Here is a 23,064-nt window from a genome sequence, read left to right on the forward strand (position 1 = left end):
GGTGTGTCCCGAGCGGTCGCACTGTCGGCCAACCAACGCGGCGCTGCGCACGCAGAGGCGGGGCCGCCGGGGGGATTGGGACCCGACTCTCCCCCGGGCGCCCGCCAGTCCCCCCACCCACGCCCCCCAGCCGCTCCACCGCCGGGCGCGGCGCGTTGAGGACCTTGAAGCCTTTTGGGCCTCCCCCACCCGAACCCTGGGCACCCCACTGGGCAGGCAGGGCTCGCCTTGCAAAGTGGACGACATGCCGCAGGGAGGGGACGAGGGGCCTGAACTCGAACGTTCCCACCTGATGTGTCCCTGCGGGTCGCGACACCCCGACGGCAAGGATGGCTCTAGAACGGTGCGGCTCTGCGCCGCCCCTCCGCTACACCCGCCAGGCTCCCCAGCCTCACCTGCTCCTCTGCCCTCCCGGCCGCTGCACAGGCCGCTCCAGCTCTGTCTTCTACCTTGCGACCTGCTCCACGTCCTTTGTCTACCCCACCCCCATGCCAGTGTTCCCCAGGCCCTCTCTTTGTCCTTCACGCCCACCCTGGCTAAGCTCGGGCTCCCAAGGTGTCACCCGTGCTCCTTACACCCTTACCTTCCAAGCCTACCCAGCAGCACTAAGTGTCCCCTGAGTGCCAGGCCTGAGCATCCCACGGCAGAATATTGAACTCCGTCAGCAGAACTCGAGATCCCCCAAATCCAGCAAGTCCAAAATCAAGTTCCTCTTCATCTCTGCCCCAAACCTGTGCCCTCTCCTGCTTCTGGGACTCAGTTATCGACCTTACCACCCACCTTCACCCACTCTAGGAAGTGTGCCGACACCCTCCTCCATCCTTCCCGACATCCAAATCGGTAGTGTTACCAATTCTGCTTCCAGAGCTTTGCTTCTCTTCTCCCCAAAGCCCTGTCTCAAGCGGGTTCCTATTCACAGGCGGCTCCCATCATCCCTCCCTCACCTTGGCCCTGGGTCCCACCAACACCATCATTCTAGAGCACAGCTGGCCATGCCATTCCCTGACCCCAGATCCTTTGCTAGCAGTCACCAGACAAGGTAGTTAAAAAGATTGTCAGGAAATGGAAAAGATGCTTGCAAAATAATCATAAGCAAGTCACCTCCATAAGTCACTTCCTGGAGTTGACTGCTAAAGGGAGGAGGAATTCTTTTGGGGGTGATGAAAATATTCTAAATGTGGTGATGGTTGCACAGCTCTGTGAATACACTGAAAAACCACTGAACTATACACTTCGTGTGTGGATTGTATGGTATATCAGTGCAGCTGTAGGAACAACAACAAAACCCCTCAGCCTCCAACAGTCATGACCAGTACTATCTGCCTCTGTATAAGAAAGGCAACACATTTTCCAAAAATATTCACAACAGATGTCCTGGATGGGCGAGGTTATTATTATTATTTTTTTTAAGATTTTATTTATTTATTTGACAGAGAGAGACCGAGAGAGAGAGCACAAGCAGGGGGAGCAGCAGGCAGAGGGAGAGGGAGAAGCAGGCTCCCCGCTGAGCAGGGAGCCCGATGCGGGGCTCGATCCCAGGACCCTGGGATCATGACCTGAGCTGAAGGCAGACGCTTAACAGACTGAGCCACCCAGGCGCCCCAATGGGCAAGGGATTTTTTTTCTCTGTTTTCTAGGGAGTTTTGTTACTTCTATAATGGAAAAAAAACAAAACAAAACCAAAAAACCTTGATTTTATGTTAAAATACTACATGATGCACAAATGCCATGCCCTGGCTGAGATCCGATACCACCTTCTCCACCACCCCCATTCCCATAGACACAAACTACTGTTACCACATAGACGGTAAACTGGAACCTTGGAGAGATCAAGGGACTTACTTATCCAAGTAGGGGCACAGGTGGCTTTTGCAGAGTGGGCACAATTTGGCAGTGGGGAGGCATCCAGGTGGGGAGCCGTGCCGGGCAGAGGTGGGGGTAAGGGGCTCGCTCAGGGACAGCCACGCTCAGGAGAGTAGAGAAAGGAAGACGGCCTGAGCACGGAAGGCTTCAGCGGCGAGGAAGGAGGGTTGGGTTGTTCTCCCGGAGGTATGGAGCACCAGCCCCGGGAGGCCTCGGAGCAGAGCGATGATGGATCAGAGAATTATCTGGCAGCAGGAGCTGAAGAGTTGGCAAAGGAAGAGGAGACAGCAGGACAGAGGCCAGCTGGTTGCTGTGAGTGCTTCCCGTACACTCTGCAGCCTCCAGGCCCTGGGCTCAGCTCCAGCATTTTCTGGGCCTGGAATCCCCATTTCCCTTTTTTAGAGCCCAACCTCCTTCAGGAAACTTTCCCCAAATCACCTGAGCAGGAAGGGTGCCCCCCGTGCAAGGCTGTGTCCTAGGTGCGCCCGCTTTGCAACCTGCTGTGTTTCCACGTGACTGGTGTCCACCTGCGGACACCCACCAGCAGAGCCTCCCTCCTCTCTGTCCTCTCCCCACCGGGCCCCCACCCGGCACAGAGTCCTTCACTCTACAACCACCCTCTCCTCTTCACCAAGTTTCCGGGAAATGTATTGAATGATCCTGACTCCCTTGACCCCCAGTCTGGAACTCACGCAGGATTTGAACTGGACTCATGGGGTCCCCTTGAGGGTGACAGTAACGGCAAAGTCAACTGTTGAGAAAACAGAAGAAAAGGTGGAGTGTGAGGGAATCATGAGGTTTAGCCTCTAAAGCAACCGGGGTGAACAGAGCCCATGTCTCAGCCGCAGAGAACCCAGGTTTGATTCCCAACTCTGAGGTTGACCTTGGGCAAGCTAATTAATCTAAGCTACAGTTTCTTAAGCATAAGATGGAATAATAATACTTACCTCACAGGGGTTGGGCTATAAAGGGGGCAGGAGGAACCATGGGCCATGTGGCTACCTGCAGCATCTAGACTCCTTGAAAACTATTGCCGTGATGGGAGCATTTGGATAGACTAGGAGTAGAGTCCTAGCTACCCAAGTGGGTCTTTAATTGGTCAAAGTGGAAGGGTACATTTTGTGAACCAAATGACCCTCTGTGAACTTCCAGATGGCTGACACCCATTCTCCTATCTCCCACTCCTGATCCATCTTGCCCGAACTGCCAGAAGAGAATCAGGTGGCATCCAGATGGCCCCAGAGTAGGTGCAGTACCTAGAGATGTGGTCAAAGACCCAGACTCTCTCTGCCTTTTTGTTTCATCTTAGGTTTATTGTCTCATGGTCACAAAAAGGCTGCCACTGCTGCAAGCATCGTTTGCTCACACAACCCCACTGAAAGCCATGAGGGAGCTAACTTCCCTGTTGTTTATCACGGGGCAAAGTCTTGGATCACACACTACTCTAAAACTCTCATGAGCACAGGAAATCCATGGGGGGCGGGGAGTGTAGAGAGATAAATTTACTGATGTTAGGAATGAAAAAGAGACATTACTACCAACTATACAAAAATAAAGAGGAGTGTATAGTAATACCATAAACAATTGTATACCAACAAATAAGATAACCTATATGAAATAGACAAATCCCTAGAAAAATGCAAACTACCAAAACTGACTCAACTGACTTTAATTTAGAAATTTAAAATATGAATAAATCTATAACAAGTAAAGAGACTGAATTGGTAATGAAAAAAACTTTCCACAAAGAAAAGTCCAGGCACAGATGGCTTCACTGGCAAATGTTATGAAACATTTAAAGACAAATGATACAAATCCTGCAAACTTTTATAAAGGAATTTCACAAAAAGGGGTGGGAACACATCCTACCTCATTCTATGTGGCCAGTATTATCCTGATACTACCCCAGAGAAAGGCATAACAAGAAAACTAGAAACCAATTGTCCTTATGAATATAGATACAAAAATTCTCAAGCCACAACTAAATCCAGCACATAGCAAAGATTATACACCATGAACAAGTGGGATGTATCCAAGGAATGCAAGGTTGATTTAACATACTAAATCAATCTGTGTAATACACCTTATTAATAAAGTAAAGAACAAAAATCATGTGATCATATTGATAGATACAGAAAAAGCAAATCTAACACCTTTCATGATAAAAAACAATCAACAAAATAAAAAAATAAAAATAGAAGGAAACTTCTTCAATCTACTAAAAGCCATCTAGGGGCACCCGGGTGGCTCAGTTGGCTGAGTGGCCGACTCGTGGTATTGGCTCAGGTTATGATCTCAGCATTGTGAGATTGAGCCTTGTGTTGGCTCTGCACTCAGCTGGGAGTCTGCTTGAGAGTCTCTCTCTCCCTCTTCTCTGCCCCCACCCCCACTCTCGCTCCCATGCCCTCTCTTTCAATAAATAAATAAATAAACAAAATAATAAAAGCCAGGGGCGCCTGGGTGGCTCAGTTGGTTGGGCGACTGCCTTCGGCTCAGGTCATGATCCTGGAGTCCCGGGATCGAGTCCCGCATCGGGCTCCCTGCTCGGCAGGGAGTCTGCTTCTCCCTCTGACCCTCCTCCCTCTCATGCTCTCTGTCTCTCATTCTCTATCAAATAAATAAATAAAATCTTTAAAAAAAAATAATAATAATAATAAAAGCCATCTATGGAAAACCCATAGCTAATAGCATATTTAATGGTAAAAGACTGAAAGATTTCCCTCTAAGATCAGGAGTAAGACCAGGATGTTCATTCCTGCCACTTCTATTCAACATTGCATTGGCAGTTCTAGCCAGGACAGTGAAGCAAAAAGAAAAATAAAAAAAGGAATAAGGGACAGGGGAGCAGCTGTCTGGCTCAGTCGGTAGATCATGTGACTCTTGATCTCAGGTGGTTGGGTATAGAGCTTACTTAAAAAATAAATAAATAGGAATAAGAGTCACCCAGATTGGAAAGGAAGAAGTAAAACTATCTCAATTCACAAATGCCATTATCTTGAATATTGAAACTCTAAGGGACCCACAAAAAAAAAAAAAAAACCCTATTAGAACTAATAAATGAGTTTAGCAACATTGTAGTATACAAGGTTGCTATCTTGTTCAAAATATAAAATCAACTATATTTTTATTCGATAGCAATGAACAATCCCAAAAATGAAATTAAGAACACAATTCCACTGGGGCGCCTGCGTGGCTCAGTCAGTTAAGTGTCTGACTCTTGGTTTCGGCTCAGGTCATGATCTCATGGGTTGTGGGATCAAGCCCTGCATCAGGCTCCTAGCTCAGCAGAGTGTCTGCTTGAAAGATTCTCTCCCTCTGTCTACCCCCCTCTGCTTCTGCTCTCTCTCTCTCTAAAAATACATAAATAAATCTTAAAAAAAAGAACACAATTCCATTTACAATAGCATAAAAAAGAATAAAATTCTTAGGAATAAATTTAACTGAAGAAGTGTAAGACTTGTACAATGAAAACTATAAAAATCACTGAAAGAAATTAAAAAACACCTTAAATAAATGGAAAGACATCCCATGTTCGTGGATTGGAAGACTTAAAATCTGATTAAGATGGCACTACTACTCAAATTGATCTGTATGTTCAATACAATCTCTTTCAAAATACTTGCTGATTTCCTTGCAAAAACTGACAGGCTAATCCTAAAATTTATATGGAAATGCAAGGGACCTGAAATAACCGAAACAATCTTGAAAAAAAAAAAAAGGCAAAGTTGGAGAACTGACACTTTCTGATTTCAAAACTTACTGCAAATCACAGTAATCAAGACCATGCGGTACTGGCATGAAGGCAGACATATAGATTGCTGGAACAGAATTGAGAGTCCAGAAATAAACCCTTACATTTACGGTCAGTTTATATTCAGCAAAGGCAATTCAACGGAGGAAAGAAAGGCCTTTTCGACAAATGGTGCTGGGACAACTGGATAGCCACATGCAAAAGAATGAAGTTGGACCCTTACTTCATACCTTACACAAAAATGAACTCAGATTGGGTCAAAAGGCTAAACATAAGAGCAAAACCTATAAAGTTCTTAGAAAAAAACACAGATGTACATCTTGTGACCGTGGATTAGGCAACAATTTCTTAGATAGGACACCCAAAGCCCAAGCAACCAAATAAAAAAATAGATAAACAGGACTTCATCAAAATTTAAAACTTTTGGGGCGCCTGGGTGGCTCAGTTGGTTAAGCGACTGCCTTCGGCTCAGGTCATGATCCTGGAGTCCCTGGATCGAGTCCCGCATCGGGCTCCCTGCTCAGCAGGGAGTCTGCTTCTCCCTCTGACCCTCCCCCCTCTCATGTACTCGCTCTCTCTCATTCTCTCTCTCTCAAATAAATAAATAAAATCTTTAAAAAAAAAAATTCAAAACTTTTGTACATCAAAGGGCATTATGAAGACAGTGGAAAGACAGACCACAGATTGGGAGAAAATATTTGCAAATCATGTATCTGATTTGCAAGAGTCTAGGACTTTTACAACTCAACGACAGAAAGACAAATAATCCCATTTTTTAAACAGGCAAAGAATTTGAATGGACATTTCTCCAAAGAAGATACCTAAAGACAAGTCCCATAGCTTATAACTTGATGCTACGCCCAGAGGTGAAGCTGCTGAGGCTGAGTGACTGGATGCCTTGCCTAGAGCCACCGCACACAGCTGGTGAGTGACAGAGCTGTCTCTTAAACCAGGTCTGTGTGCATTCTAGCTGCCCTCCTGGCAATGCCCACATTTGCCCCGCGCAGAGCCAGATCTCCCTGCAGATCCTTAGTAAGGAAAAGGGCACTGAAGTTTTTCTTAGACATGTGGTTTCTTTCTGATACCAGTGGACTTTAAGAATATCAGATCTCCAGTTACACAGAAAGGGTGCTGGGGAGGACTTTAAGAATATCAGATCTCCAGTTACACAGAAAGAACACGACGAAGAGGTGCTCCCGGGATGACTTCTGGCTCAGGCACTTAGGAAAGGTAGGCTGTTGAAGCACTAGGCTCCAGGGGGAAAATGTCTGTTGAGATAACATGAAAATTGAATCTGGACACCCGACTTCCCTCCTCTTTTCTTTCCTGACGGTGTGGCTCCAAGATTGTGCAGAATTCTGCTCATTCTCCTCTGGGTCCAGCACCAGGGTACTGGGTACACCTCCAGCCTAGTCGCCTTTCCTTCAATGGGTGGAGGACAAGGAACGGGGCTGACAGTCACCATCCTGGCCCCAGGCAGGCCGACCGCGTCTCTTTCCTGTCACCTGTGAGCCTCCTGCCTCTTCAATCTCTTTTCTGGGAAGCTTGTTCTATTTTTCCACCAAATGCTTAAGCTGCAAGCCTGTATCCTGTCTCTGGGGACTTCTGCAATTCCTTTATCTGAAATGAGGCACTTGTTTCTGTAGCTGACTTCAGAGACCTCAGGTGGAAAATGGCATTTTTTTCACCAGTGTGGTTTGCAAAACACATCATGTGAGGAGGCTGAAAGAGTCCTCAGGAAATTTTAGAATCCATTAATCGGCGCTTCACTGCATATTTGAGCTATTCATTCTCCATTTATAACTGTTAGTTACTTCACTGCTCCCAGGAGAAGGGTGGGCATTACCTCAAGCCAAGTGCTCAGCACAGTCACTACCAAGAATTAAGAGCTTGTTGCAGCGTTGCTCTTTAGCTCCGCAGCAATATACCCCCTTTCCGCGTTGCCGGCAGAACCCCAGCGTGGCAGTATCAGCCACACCTCAGAGGATGCGCCACGACTGGTCTAAGCCAATCAGATGATCCCTTTCCCCTCTGCCAGCGATTGGGCTAAGGAATGGTCACATGACTAATTCTGGCCAATAGGATGCAAGGGGAAGTAGGCAGTGCGGTTTGGACCGCCTCATTCCCTTCCTGCTTCGGACGCTTACGTGTGTTTCTAGAGCTGTGGCAGCCATCTTGTAAACGTGAGGTAACAAATCCGATGTGAAAACCAACACACTGAAGGTTGATGGGAGAGAGATGGAGGAAAGAGCATGGGTCCCCGATCACCTCTTTGAACATCCCAATTGACCCCAAGAACAGCTCTCTCTGGACTTCTTGTTCTTATAACACTATAAAATGTCCCTGAGGAACGAACCACCATTGGCCCATGTTTTTCAGGGACTTGCAGCAAAGCATCCTATGGAATTCAGAGCTGCACAGATGTTTTGGGTGAAGGGAATCTTAGTTCTTGGCTCTTGGAAGAGAAGGAAGGCTGGGACAGCAGAGCCTCGACTCTGGGGCACAGCCAGCTCTGCGGGCGGGTCGGGGATCATCGCTTCATCTCTTTGCACCTTCGTTTCCTCAATCATGAGATAACAAGGTGACATCCAATGACCTCTAAGGTTTCTTGCCTCTCCCACCTCCTGGTAATCAGAGTCCAGCACGGAAAGCTGCAGGAAGCACGACAGAACACCGTGGCGGGGGTGGGGGGGGGGGTGGGGGGGGGGGAGTGGATGCTCCAGCCTCCGCTGGGCTCCCGCTCTGTTCTTCCTGACAGCTCGGATTTGGGGGAAGAAGAGAAGACAATGGAAGGAGAATTGCCACTCCTTCAGAATAAAGGTTGTGCAGGGTGGGAAAGTAAAACTGGCCTTCTAGAGGCTCAGGATAAAATCCGGTGGTGCTGGCCACGGCCAAGTCGGCTCAGTCTGTTGTTAATGTTTTGGTTTTATGTATGACAAAAATGACATGAGCTCCCAGTACAGAGGTAAACTTACAGAAATGTTTCAGATGGTAACATCTGATGGTTCCCATCCTCCCTAATCCTACCCTTCCACGGTTGGGTCTCGAGTATTGCTCCAGATATTTTTGTGTGCTGATACATAGTGCCATGTATTTTAGAATCAGAGATACCACGGACGACAGATTCTGCTACCAACGTGGAAAGGACATGCAATCTGGGATTAGTGAAATGGAGCATTTGCACTTACACACACACAGGTTTTTGAAAAGCAAAAGTAGACCTACACTTTAAAAAGCCTGTTTTCAACAACTCTACCTTGCGGACATCCTTCTGGGAACAATGTGCCCTTGATCTTCTGGTACCTATTATTCCATATTGATTGATTGATTGATTTGAGAGAGAGGGCGTGAGCATGAGCAGGGAGAGGGGCAGAGGGAGAGGGAGAAGCAAGTTCCCCGCCGAGCAAGGAGCCGGATGCAGGACTCGGATCCCAAGACCCCGGGATCATGACCTGAGCTGAAGGCAGATGCTTAACCGACTGAGCCACCCAGGTGCCCCACACAATGTATTTTTTTAACCACTCTTCTGTTCATGGATATTCCTCAGTTTGCTCACATAATTTTTGCTGTTACCCTTGTCTGTAGCTCTTCTTGAGCAGAAGTGGGGTAAATTTCCAGAATTGGGAACTCTGTGTAAAAAGGGTCATATAGGGCATCTGGGTGGCTCAGTCAGTAAAGCATCAGACTCTTGGTATCGGCTCACGTCCTGATCTCAGGGTCGTGTGATCGAGTCCAGCGTTGGGCTCTGTGCTCAGTGCAGGGTCTGCCTCAGATTCTCTCTCCCTCTCACTCACTCTTTCTCTCCCTCAAATAAATTAATAAAATCTTTTTTTAAAAAGTTCATATAATTAACATTTTTATGTTAACACTTAACATATTAAGTATCTGCCAGCGATAGGCTAAGGAATGGTCACATGACTAATTCTGGCCAATAGGATGCAAGGGCTATTGCCCTGCCACATCACTCTCCAGAAAGATACTACTCATTTATCCTTTGCCGATGGTGTATGAGAGTATCCATTTCTGCATAATTTTGCCCAAATCAAACATTATCAATATTTTTTTATTTCTTCCAGTCTGATAAGTAAATGGATATATCATCACTGACTTATTTTACATTTCTTCGTTTTCTAGTGATGTCAAGTTTCCTTTCATTTTTACCAACACTTTGCACTTTTTTCTAAGAACTGCCTGCAGATCTGTTTTTTCAACTGGATAGTTTGTCTTACCCATTTTCCATTTATGGCTTCGGGGTTTTGTGTCTTACTCAGAGAGTAAGACTCTAATTTGCTTTTTTTTTTTTTTCCTCTCCCTTACACCAGCTGTAAGGTGTCCACCCCCCACCCTACTGTGGTGACGGGTCCTCTTCTGTCTTCTCCCTATGGGTGGAAACGCCTCCTTGCTCAGATCCCATGTGCCCAGTCCTAAGTACTTAGGCCTTTCTGGACTCTTCTGACTTAGAATCTATCTTTCTCCCCTCCTCTGTTCGTGGTACTAACTTCTTTAAAAGTATTGCATCTTTAGGGCATGTTTTGATATCTGGGAGGGCGTGTCCTCCATTATTCTTGATCAGAATGTTCTCGACCTTATCCTCCGTGAGCTCAGACTCCTTTGTCGGGTCCCCAACAGGCGCTGTCAGGCCGGCCCGTGCTGAACACCCCAGGTGAATATTATGGAGTTCAGCAGACTCTCTTTTCCCTAAATGAAAAAATCTGGACATTTTAATGATAGTTTTGAGATTTGGCACTTGAGATTGAGGTCAGGAAAATAACCATAGTGCTGGAGGCTGCTGTTTGTGAGCATTTGGGCTTGCTGCTGAGCCCCAAGCTAAGCTCACTGCCCATGGGGCCCTGCTCCACCCGATGCAAATCACCACCTTTGGGAATTCAGATGCCTCTGTGTGAGATCCGAGTGTGGCAACTGAGTAAGCAGAAGTCCTTCCTGACAGGCACCGATGAGCAGCCCCCCACCCAGGGTCGCCCAGGGGGGCGCGCATCCCCTGCCCTCATTCCTCCTCCTGGGCCAGAGCCCCTCACGGAGCCCTGGGGGCAGGAGACCAATTCTGATCTCGTGCGTGGCCTAGTGCTATGGAATAGCCTTGGTTTCCCCAAACTGACTTTAAATAAAGCATTTTTACCATTTCTTTCTTTAAAAATATTTTTTATTTATTCATCAGAGAGAGAGAGAGAGCACAAGCAGGGGGGAGGAGCAGAGGGAGAGGGAGAAGCAGGCTTCCCGCTGAGCAGGGAGCCCGATACGGGGCTCGATCCCAGGACCCCGGGATCATGACCTGAGCCGAAGGCAGACGCTTAACGACTGAGCCACCCAGGTGCCCCCCATTTGAACCATTTCTAAGCGTACAGCTCAGTGGCATTAAATACGTTTGCAATGTGGTGCAACCATCACCATCATCCATGTCCAGAACTTCTTCATCTTCCCCAACTGATACTGTCCCCATCGGACACTAATTCCCCATCTGCCTCCCTCCAGCCCTGGCAACCGCCCTTCGACTTTGTGTCTCGAGGAATCTGATGACTCCCGGTGTCATATAAGTGGAATCAAACAGTACTTGTCCTCTTGTGACTGGCTTATTTCACTTTGCATAATGTCCTCCGGGTTCATCCATGTTGGAACATGTGTTGGGATTTCCTTCCTTTTTAGGGCTGAGTAATATTCCACGGTGTGGCTAGACCTCCCTTCTGCCTTCTGGCTGTAGTGAATAATGCTGCCGGAGGGGGGCAGACACCACGGCGGCTTTGAGGCAGGATGGAAGGAGGGGGGCACAATGTTTCCTGGTCACCCCCACAAGAGAAGCAGCCCCTCAACCAGACCAGGCCCCCAGGTGTTGGGCAGCACGTTGAGTATCTTCTTTGATGATGGATGTTACAGCCCCGGCTCCTCTTGGGATCCACCCCAGGGCTCCTGGGCTTGCCTGGGGGTTCCACTCCACTGACTCCTCTAGAAAGTGCTCCTGACTCTCCAGATTTTCGGTAGATTTCCATCTCATGTTCCACACTGTTGTGATCTCCACATGGCTCAAAACATTCTGTCAACGGACCCGAACGTCCACCACTTTCTGACCCTCAAATTTTTCCCAGGCCCCTGGGAACTCATGGTGTCACCAGAAATGCCCCAAATCCTTGACCTCTTCTCTGAACGTCCCTGTCCCCCTCTCACTCTGAGGCACCGGCTCCCCCATCCACCTGCTGTCCTGCGGCTCTCTGGAGGGGGGGTGCGAATTTCCTCCCCCTTCTCCTGCATCCCAGAGCACCCGAGCTGACCCAGTTCCCCTCCTCACTCGCCAGGAATATTCTTTCCCTCTTCTTCCGTAAGAAGGAAGCATTTCTCTTGGAAAAGCAGGCTTCAGACCTCAGCACCCTCTACCCTTTCTTACTGCAGCCATTTGCTTACCTTCCGGCCACTGCGTCCACTTCCCAGATGGGCTTTGGCCCCCCACGTCGCCCCCCCTCCACTGTCTTTCTCTGACCAGATGCTCTCCTCCTCCTTCTTTGTGGCTTCAACAGTGTCTTTGCATGGATCCTCTTGCTTCTGCTTCCCAGCTTCCTGGTCAGCCGTCTTAGTCTCCCAGCCACCTGAGCCACGCGAGCCACCTCCATCGCGAGCATCACTGCCGGGAGCTGACCCGGCTCCAGAATCTCTGTTCCCACCACCGCGTGCGCGCTTCCAGGCCTCTCCTCTGCCCAGCCCCCCTCCACCCCGCCCCCTCCACCTGCCCTCCTGGCACCAGCCGTGGAACAACCACGTGTGTCCCCCCAGCTTGGCTGCAGCCCACTGCCCGGGCCTCCCGCGGGACCTCCCCGCCTGCCCTGCGCCCATGCACGGCCTTGCCCCCCCGGGGCCCCCGCTGCGCGAGAAGCCGCCGCTCCCGCGGCTCCCCGTTCCCCCTGCACCCCCACCTTCTCCCTAGCAACCAGATGTACTGTCTCCTTCTGTCCTTTAAGAAAAAACGGAAAAGGGAAAACCCTCCCTGACCCCACCGCCCTTCCAGCCTTCTCTCTGTTCCCCTCCAAAGCGGGGTCTCCGCTGGTCCCCGCATCCTTCCAGCTCCCCCTCCGTCTGGCACGGCCACCAGCAGCGTCGGTCACATGGCCACTTCCTCCTAGAAGCTCTGCCTTCGGAGATGCCAGCCCCCCCACCCCCCCGCACCCAGACCCTCTGGGCCTCTCCCCCCTGCCGCCCCAGCAGCTCCCCAGCGAATCCTCCGGCCCCTCCAGCTGTCGTGCGTCCGAGGACCCCAGAAACCACCTAACCACAGTTTTCCTTTTCCCCCTGGGCTCCGGACCCGCGATAGTTCCCTGTCGACTCCACTTTTCCATCCAACTGCCTCCCGATTTCTCCCGAGCCTCCTCCAGGTCAGCAAGCGGCGCCAGGGGTGGTCAAGTGCTGAGTTCCCGCCTCCATGGGTCATCTCTGATCCCTCTCTTTTCTCTCACTCCCTGCGTCCCATTCAAGTACATTTGCTCTGCTTGAAACCTATTCCCAGCCTCCCTGCTTCTGCTATCATCGTGCATAAGCTCCCTCCCCTCTCACCTGAACTGCTGCGGGGACCTCCTGGCCAGGTTTATTTTATTCTTTTCTTTTCTTTTTTTTTTTTTTTTACACTTTTGTTCAAAGCCCTCCAATTACTTCTGATAAGGCCTGGGAGGTGCTTACATATCACTTCCAGCCAGCCATCTCACACATTTTGCTGCTCACACAGGCCTTCCTGCTATGTCCGCAATACACACACACACACACACACACACGCACACTCACACACACACACACACACAGAGCTCTGCCCTGCCCCCCAGCCCAACACAGCTAGCACGTTCCTGCCACAAGACCTTTGCACATGCTCTTCCCCCAGCCCATCAAGCTCTTCCCACCATTTTCATATGGCTCCTTCTCCCCTTTTCAGGTATCTGTTCAAATGTTGTCACCTACTCAAAGAGGCTTTCTCCGCCCAAGCTTCCTAGAAGAGCACCTGCCCCCAGGGGCATGCTAGATTTTTCTCCCTCTGCCCTGCTTTCCTTCCTGGCTTATCAATACCCGTCATCTTGGGGCGCCTGGGTGGCTCAGTTGGTTAAGCGACTGCCTTCGGCTCAGGTCATGATCCTGGAGTCCCGGGATCGAGTCCCACATCGGGCTCCCTGCTCAGCAGGGGGTCTGCTTCTCCCTCTGCCCTCTTCCCTCGTGCTCTCTGTCTCTCATTCTCTCTCTCTCAAATAAATAAATAAAATCTAAAAAAAAAAAAAAAATACCCGTCATCTTGTATATTCCTCTGTTTCTCATCTGCCTCCCCTACCAAAGGGTGACTCCAAAAGGACCCCAGCTGAGTCTGCCTTATTCACTATTGTATCCCCAGCACCTGGCATTCTGCCTGGCACAGAGGAACCCTGGGGAACATTTGCAGATGAATCCAGGGTTGCTCAGAAATGTGAGGCTGAAAAGCACTGAAGTAAAGAAAACAAACACCGGGCTCTTGCTTATTCAGAGACAAATGCAACTGGCTATCTCAAACGATAAGATAGTGAGTTCTCGCCTCCCACGCTTTACCTGCAAATCTATCTGGTTTTTATACTTTTGCAAAGGAGGTTACAAGGGATATGGTTTGAAGTGTTGTTGAGGTCGGGAGCTGACGGCCAAGAGAGAATTCTTGTGACGTCTTTGGTGCAAAAAGGTGGTTTTATTAAAGCACGGGGACAGGACCCTGTGGGCAAAAAGAACTGCACTGGGTGTGAGGAGTGACTGACTATATACTTCGGAGCTGGGGGAGGTGAGGACAAAGGGAGGTTCCCAAAAGGACTTTCAGATGCTGAAGAAGACTCACAGGATCCTGGAAGCCTGGCTATCATCAAGCTAAGGTTGTTTTTCCCTCTAGCAAGGCATTAACATGAAGACATTTGGGGTGGGGGCTGGGGGCTCAGTCAGTTAAGCGTCTGACTCTTGATTTCCGCTCAGGTCAGGATCTCAGTGTCAGGAGATCGAGCCCCGTGTCAGGCTCAGGGCTCAGCAGGGAGTCTGCTTGAGATTCTCTCTCCCTCTGCCCCTCTCCCTGCCCCCTCCTTTCTCTCTCTCTCTCTCAATCAATCAATCAATCAATCTTAAAGAAAAAAAGATAGTTGGGAGTTTCCTGGAGGAATGTTATATTCTGCCTATCTCAAGTATTTGTCAATGGGCTGCAGGTTACAAGGAAATGTAATTTTATCTACATTCCCTTCTGCCTTTGTTCCCCACATCACTATGGAGGGGAGGGTGATTGATGTTAGGGCTCCAGGAACCTGAGTCTATGGGTTTCTAGAAGTTAGGCTATTGATAAGATTGCTTTTTTTCTTGTAAATCACTAGGACATTTGTAAACTGAGGGAGACTCCTGTCCTGCAGGACTGTGATCTCTATCCGTTAACCACTTGTTTTGTTTTTCCCTTCTCTTAGTTCTAGGGCGGCCTGCACTGCCTGGGGAATGTGACACGTATCCCACGGGGTGGGGGGGATGTTGGGGTCTTAGCTTGTGCTTTGCCCTCAGCCTGCCTTCTGCTCCCTCATCACAATGACTAAATCAGGTCATTGATTGAAAAAATGAAAAGTTAAAGCATTTTTAAAAACAGAGAGGGGCACCTGGGTGGCTCAGTCAGTTAAGCGTCTGCCTTTGGCTCAGGTCATGATCTCAGGGTTCTGGGTTCGAGCCCCACGTCGGGCTCCCTGCTCAGCGGGGAGCCTGCTTCTCCCTCTGCCCCTCCACCCTGCTTGTACTCACTCTCTCTCAAAAATAAAAAATAAGATAAAATCTTAAAAAAAAAACAAACAGAGAAATAGAACATGGTCAAATGCCAACACAAGCAGCCTGGTGAGTGTCATAGCAACACCCATGGGGACGTGGGGGTGGAGGCATAGGATTTAAATTCTCACATAACATGAAATAGAGCACGCTCAAAAGTGATAAAGTGAATACAGAGCAGTGTACGGTACTATTGATAAATATGAAGGTAAATATCAAAAGAAACTTTGAGAAGACTGGAAAATAGCTAATGATAGTCCAGGGGAAACCCTGGAGCAGGACTGCTTAAATAAGTACTATGACTTTCTAACTATGAGCTCGTATTATTATTGAAAAAAGTAAATATACCTACTAAAACATAGATAATTTCATGCCCAACATGTATACCTTGATAAATCCCAAATGCACCCAAGATTTAAAATACAGCAATGAAGGGGAGTCTGGGTGGCTCATCTTTTTTTTAAAGATTTTATTTATTTATTTGAGAGAGAGAGAGCGAGAGAGGGAGAGCAAGAGGGGGGAGGGTAAGAGGGAGAAGCAGACTCTGCTGAGCAGGGAGCCCAATGTGAGGCTCGATCCCGGGACTTTGGGATCATGCCCTGAGCTGAAGGCAGACGCCCAACCTACTGAGCCACCCAGGCGCCCCTCAATAAATAAATAAAATCTTTTTTTTTTTTTAATAAATAAAATCTTAAAAAAAAAGTACAGCGACGAAAATTCTGGAGGAAAACCTGGGAGCACTCCTTTATAACCCTGGGCCAGGGAAGTTTTGACTTAAAACCCAAAGGCACAAAAGAAAAGATAAAAATGTAAAAAACTCAGCATGGCAAAAACAAACCACCAAAAGCAAAGACAACTAACCAGCTGGGGGAAATTATTTCCCTCTCTAATCACAAACATCATGTCTTTAACGTACGAAAAGCTCCAAGGTAAGATTTCTAAACACTCAGGGAGACATAGGGGCAAAGGACAAGAGAAGACAATTCACAGAGAAAGAAACACAAATAGGATTTTCAAGCACAACCAGCCTCATTCATAATAAAATGCAAATAAAAATTAAATTCTGATATCACTTCTCATCTATCAGATGGGCAAAAATCCTAAGATCTCATAACATGTTCTGTGGGCCAAGCGTTAAAGAGACACCTCCTCCGTTCCTGATGGGAGAAGCCAGCCCAGTCCCTACAGAGGCAATTTGGCAGTTTCTATCCAAAGCACAAATGCATGTACCCTTTGACCGAGCAATTACATGTTTGAAACTTACGCAGATGAACCTATCTGTACACGTGTATATGAATAATCACAGCATTGTTGTAATCAATTGCAAGAGACTGGAGACAGCCCTGATGTTCATCACCTGTGCGGGGGGGGCCCTATGTCCCCGTTTGCTTAGGAGAGTTTACACCTTTGCTTCTATATAATTAATAATAGAGACCTCCACTTTCACTCTCAAGTGTCTCGGTTTGGAGGGTAGATCATAGGGCCACTCCTTTGGGGACTAGGTAAATAGTTTATGCTGCCCCAGTACAATGGAGTACCCCCAGCAGAAACAGAGTGAGAAATTCTCTCTATGTACTGATAGGGAAATGTCTCCAGATACATTGGTAAGGGAAAAGAAAAAGCGAGACACAGAACAACGTACACAGTAGGCACTTTTCAGGTTAAAAGCAGGGGTGGGGCGTGGGGTGGGGAGATATAATAATATTCCCATTTGCTTGTACATGCATGACATTCCGGAAAGGAACACGAAATAACTGATAACATGGTTATCCGTACGTATTCGTACGGAGAGGGGAGGAGAGACTGAGTAGTTGGGGGATTTTTCACTGTTCATCTTTTCATAATTTTTAATTTTTGAGCCCAGTAAAACTAAGTTTTTGAACCAATTCAAAGACTTAATCTTTAAGATGCAAAAGAATATACATGGTCACAGAGGCTTCCAGGGGCCCACACAAGGTTGATTCTTCCCTTCCTTTTAGTAACAGAGCCCCAATTTTTAGCCAGCCTTATTACCGTTTGCCTAAAAGACTACATTTCCCAGCCTCCTTTGCAACTAGGTATAGCCATGGGACTAAATTCTGCCCGATGAAATAAATATAAGTGTTACACAGGTTTTCTAGAAAGACTTCAAAGGGACAGGGCAAGTCTTCCTTAATCCTGCCACCTGGAACACAGTTGCAATGGCTGGAACTCTGACAGCCATATTAGGTTCCTGAGGACAAATGCCATCCACTCCGGGATTTCAGAATGGAAGGAGCCTGGGTCGCTGATCATTTTATGACTCTAACATACCATCTTTGGCTTTTTATCTTGTCTGCCATGGTATTTTTCAGGTCTCTATCCCTGCAGCTTAACTTAATCCTAACTGATACAGCAGTGAGCCAGCGCACCGACAAAATCCTGAAAGGATGTTAATTTTGGTAAAGCATATTTCCTATGATGCCAAGAGATTTTTATTTTCTTTGTGCTTTTTGATGTTTTCTGTACCAAACACCTATTTTCATAACAACTGTCACTGGAAACTACTAACATCTGCACAACTCTAGGAAATGGATCTTCCAGATTCTGGCTTTGCGGCAGGAGGACTTTCCATTTCAAAGGAGATGGTGATGATGAGGGGTAACGTGTGTCAAAGCCGCTCACAAGGGGTCCCTTTCTAGCAGCAGAGACCCCACTGCCTCTCTGCTATTGCAGGACACGCTCAGGGCGTGCAAGGTGAGGGAGAACCACCTGTTGCTTTAACTCTTGAACAGGACCTAGAAGACACTCGATGCCAGGTCTGATCCAGATTTGCCAAATCCCCTGGCTCTACTTGCCTGCTCTCTGCTGGGAAACAAGTTTCCATTGTGTCGAAGACTGTAGGAAGCAAGGGGAGAATCCTCCGTGGCCCCGAGGACATGGACGATGACATTCTTGTGGATTCCTGACTGACTCCGTCTGGGAATAGAAGGCCAGCACACATTCTTGGAGTCCAGCGTTGGCTTCCCATATTGCCGTGAACGAACGGCTCCAGAGAGCAAACCTTTCCAGAAACGTGTTGAGAGGGGTTCTGAGGCCAGTGACGACCACACCACCTGATTTTCTGTTCCCAGATGCCTGCCGTTAGGCAATCTGTGATTCACCCTTTTGGCCTGGTGCTTCTCCAGCTGGGCTCCCGTGCTCTGAGGGGTCAGGCCTGTCTGTGGGTTCTCAGCACCACGGGGCATACCTCCACGATGAGATGATGAACCTTCCCGGCGAGTTAAATTCACTCAAAGATCTTTATGGGGCAAGGCACCATTTTTATATTCGGCTATTGTGGATGAGGTTATGAAGGGAATGTGGAATTCTAAACATTTTTAAGACTTCGAATGAAACGTGTAAGCCTTCAAAATAAAAGACCCCAGAAGAGTCTTACAGGGCACAGCCTTGAACTCGGCTCTGAGACCCCCGAGGGGCTGCGCCTGGGGCTATGGGAAGAGGCCTAAAGCCCTGGCTTAAAGGATTTCAAGCTCAGACTCAATGAAAATATCCTGGCACTGGAAAACAGCTGATCTTGTCTAAACAAATTTACCCAATCCCTCCATGAAGAAAGGGTTTTACAAAAGGTGGCTGGAGACACTGGGTCTTAACCTTCCCGTATGTCCAACTAGCTGCCCGAGCCTCCTCCTGGCTCCCACCCCCAGCCCACGAAGACCTGCCTTCCCTCCCAACCCCCACTTACCCCTGCTGTACCGGGTGGCCCCTTACCGACCTCCTGACCCTCCGTCCCCCCAGTGTGCCTGCCATGGGGCTCCCAGGCCCCCACTTCATGCTGCAGAGGTGGTCCTAAGACACAGCAGCAGGCCAAAGAGACAGGTGCCTGCCCTGGGACAGCTTGTGGTCCATGGGGGGCGGCGACAGACACGAACCCCCAAACGACACCTGTGGCCGGATTTGCCGTACATCCGACAGCGGCCCTGGAGGAAAAGGGAAGCTGCACTGAGAGGTAGGATGGTGCATTTTCCTTCCCGGGGAGGACGAGGAGCAGGTGAGAAAGCCCCGAAATGCATGTGTTCATAGCTACCAGGTGGCTCCGCGCCCGCGTGAGCAGCTCCAAGGACAGAGCAGAAACGAATCTTCCCACGGAAGGCCAGGAAGGGACACAGGGCGGGCGCCGGTGGCGGACTAGGGCCCCGTTGGTTTGGCTCACTCAGGGTGGAAGATTCGTTTGGGTGGAGCTCTTCCCGGCAGCTTGGGGCACCCCTTCCCCTAGGTCTCAGCACTGCCCGGCCTCACGCTGCCCACGGAGCCAATAAAAATGCAAGTCCGCAGGGGCGCCTGGCTGGCTCTGTTGGGAGAGCAGGCGACTCCTGGTCTCAGGGTGGTGAGCTCAAGCCCCAAGTATGGAGTAGAGATCACTTTAAAAAAAGAAAATGTCAGGGCGCCTGGGTGGCTCAGTGGGTTAAGCATCTGCCTTCGGCTTGGGTCAGGATCCCGGGGTCCTGGGATCGAGTCCCACCTCGGGCTCCCTGCTCAGCAGGGAGTGTGCTTTCTCCCCCTTCCCTGGCTTGTGCTCTCTCTCGCTCACTCTCTCTCGAATAAATAAATATAATCTTTTTAAAAAAATAAAAAAAGCAAGACACTCAGCGGAGTTAGAATTTCAGGTCAACAACACATATTTTAAACACGTAAGTATGGCCTACGTATTACAGGTGTACTTAACGCTAAAAAGTTATCCCTTATTTATCTGAAATGCAAACTTCACAGGGCATCCTGTATTTTATCTGGTGACCCTTGTCAGCCTATAGACCAGGCCGCCCCAGCCCCTCACAGGGGCCTGGCAGGAGAATCTGTTGGTGGGGGAATAGAAGCAGCCTTGCAAGGCTCGAACTCCCCACCTGCGGACAGGGTTAAGCTAAGATTTTAAGGGGCCGGAAGCGGCAGGAAGGAAGGTGACCCACCTAGAGGAGACTGAAGAGGAGGAATCCCAGGGGATGGGGGTGGGGGGAGGCATGGGGGACGTGGTGGTGGGAGGCAGAGTTGCGCTGGGGCTGAGGCCAGACCCTTGGCCTGGGTAATGGGGGCATGGGCAGCCCTACTGCCCAGGAATGGAGGGTACCAGATGGTGGTGGCAGTAGCAGTGTCCTTGCACATCTGGACACACAGACCTCCCTCCTTCTTTCCTGGACTCAAGGACAAGCAGTCACCAAGACTCGGACAGAGAGGACTCCGTGCAGGAGCTCCGGGGTGCTGGACAGCCGCCAGAGCCCACCCACATCCCCAAGTGCCGCCTTCTTTCCGATTCCTGTGGAAAAGAGCAAAGCAATCCCCAAATAAGGGCACACCCCAGTCGGCACCGGCCTCTGGGGAAGGTCCCTCTAGAAAAGGACATCGTGCTATATGCTGCCAGTGTGGGCCAGGCAAGGCAGGCGGCCCCGGGCCCCAGTGCAGAGCCGCTGCTCAGGGCAGGCCCCTCCAACTGCCACCCAGCTAGGGGATCCCTTGTCAGCAGGAGCCCTTTCACGCCTGGCACCCCAGTACCTCTCGTAAGGCATCTCACTTCCATCGTCTGCGGTGTCTGGTTCGGCCCGGCCGGCAGGCCCCACCAGCGGGGCGCAGGGACCGAGGGCCCTGGTGGCCCTCAGGCAGAGCTGGTGTCAGCATTTCGGCCCCGCCAGGTGCAGCTGCAGGAAGCAGGTGGCCTGGCCCCTCTGGGTGCCTCTGAAAGTGACCCCTACCTCCTGGGCAGTTGTGAGGACAGAGGGGACGTTCCCGTACAAGTTTAAACCTTGCCCAATGGACGTGGCTCTCACTCACACTTACCTGCTTCCAGGTGGGCTGCTCTGAGGGAACCCTGAGGACACATCCCTTGAGGATCCGAAGGTGCCGCAAGGTATCACTGTCCCCACCAGGAATGCCCCCTTGAGGACCATTCATGCAATGACGTTGGCATGTCGTGGTGCCCACTCAGTGACCCCCCCAATAATCCAGGCTCACAGAATTCCAATTTTGTTCAGGTGTGCGGCACCCTGTGTCAGGGAGGGTGACCTCCTCCACTCCCAGGACCAGTCATGGGAGACCCCTCCGTTCCCTTTTGCCAGTGGCGGATTGGGCAGGGGCGGGAGACACCATTTTGGCCAATGGGATACAACCTGAGGGGGTTGGGGGTGGGTTCTGGGAAAGGCTTTTGACCTGTCTTTGAATGCATATGTTCCTGAACATAAACGTGGTGATCCTTGTTTAGTCCGCCATCAAAAAAATATATGCGGAAACTCCCTTTGGCTAAGATGCATTTGAGGTCTCGATGCAGGAACTGATTTCTAAACTTCATGGGACAGGACATATTTCGTTGCTTTTCAAATAATAAATCATAGCAGGTGGACTAAATGGCATCATCCTGAGGAGCAGCGCTCCCCAGGATGCTCCTCCTTCCCCACGGCAGGTGGAAGATGGCAGAGGATCAAATGAGAGTTGGAAGTACAGGCTTTGGGGCCAACCACTTGGGTTCAAATTCTCACTTTGCCTTCTCTGAGCTGAGTTATCTCAGGCGAATTGTTTAACCTTCTGTACCTGTTTCCTCTTGGCAAGATGGCCTAGTATTTCCTTCATTCAACGGTGTCCCAAGCTCTTTGGATCAGTGTGCCAGCACCCAGCCATCCCACTCACCACCGCATTTGGAGGGAGATAGCTCTCGTCTGCAAGAGGTTTGGCTTATTCTTAAGCGGGTCCCACAGGACGCCCGGCCCCCGCTGATTAGCCAGGGACAGGCACCTGAACAAGGGCAGCTAACTACTGGTGGGTTAGTGACCCGTGAAAGGATCCGGTGTGAAAACCAGGGCCCAAAAGGCAGGATGAGGAGGCCCAGTGGTAGGCCAATCTGATTCTCCAGCTTGGTAATTATAACTAGGAAATACAGAAAGATTTCACTGGTTATTAATGGGAGGACACACAAGATGGTGGTGGGGAGAAAAATGGCCACGAAGCTTGTGTTGCTTTGTTATAGCAGCAATCGGAGACTAATAACGATGGTGTAGCAGAGGTACGTTAGGAGCTCATCACCAGAGAAAGGATTTGACCCCAGCCTTAAGGGGGGCGGGGGGGGGGGAAACAAAATAAGTGCTTCCTTGGGGCCTGAAAGGCCTGAATTTAAGAGAGGCCTCTCTTTAAGGAGTTAGGATCTGAAGTCAGCATCGAAGTCGGAAATCTCAGGGGCGCCCGGCTGGCTCAGTCAGAAGAGCATGTGACTCTTGATCTCGGGGTCGTGAGTTTGAGCCCCATGTTGGGTGTAGAGGTTACTAAAAAATAAAAAATAAATAAATAAAAAAAACGTTGAAAATCTCTTTTTGTCCAAGTTACCCTTGAGAAGATCTTGAACATGGACAAAATCTCTCTCGAATGAGCCCAACACGGTCAAGTTTTCCCCTGGGGATGGGATGAGCGTCAGCCGAAGGAGCTGGCTTGCAGTTAGAGGCCATATTGTATCCAAAACAAACAAGCAGGCAAGCGAAGACAGCTTAGAACAGGGAAGTTGCATTCTGTCCTGAGTCACCCCCACAAGGGGAGGCTCACAGGACCCCAGACCGTCAAAGGGAAAGACACCCAACCCATGCCTCACGCTTGCTCTGGGCCACCACACAATCATTGATGGGAATGACAGGTGGCAATAGTCACACTTATTTTTTTTAACCTTATTTTTTCCCCCATATGTG

The sequence above is a fragment of the Phoca vitulina genome, unplaced genomic scaffold (assembly GCF_004348235.1).
Source record: "Phoca vitulina isolate PV1807 unplaced genomic scaffold, GSC_HSeal_1.0 scaffold47, whole genome shotgun sequence".
Lineage (NCBI taxonomy): Eukaryota > Metazoa > Chordata > Mammalia > Carnivora > Phocidae > Phoca > Phoca vitulina.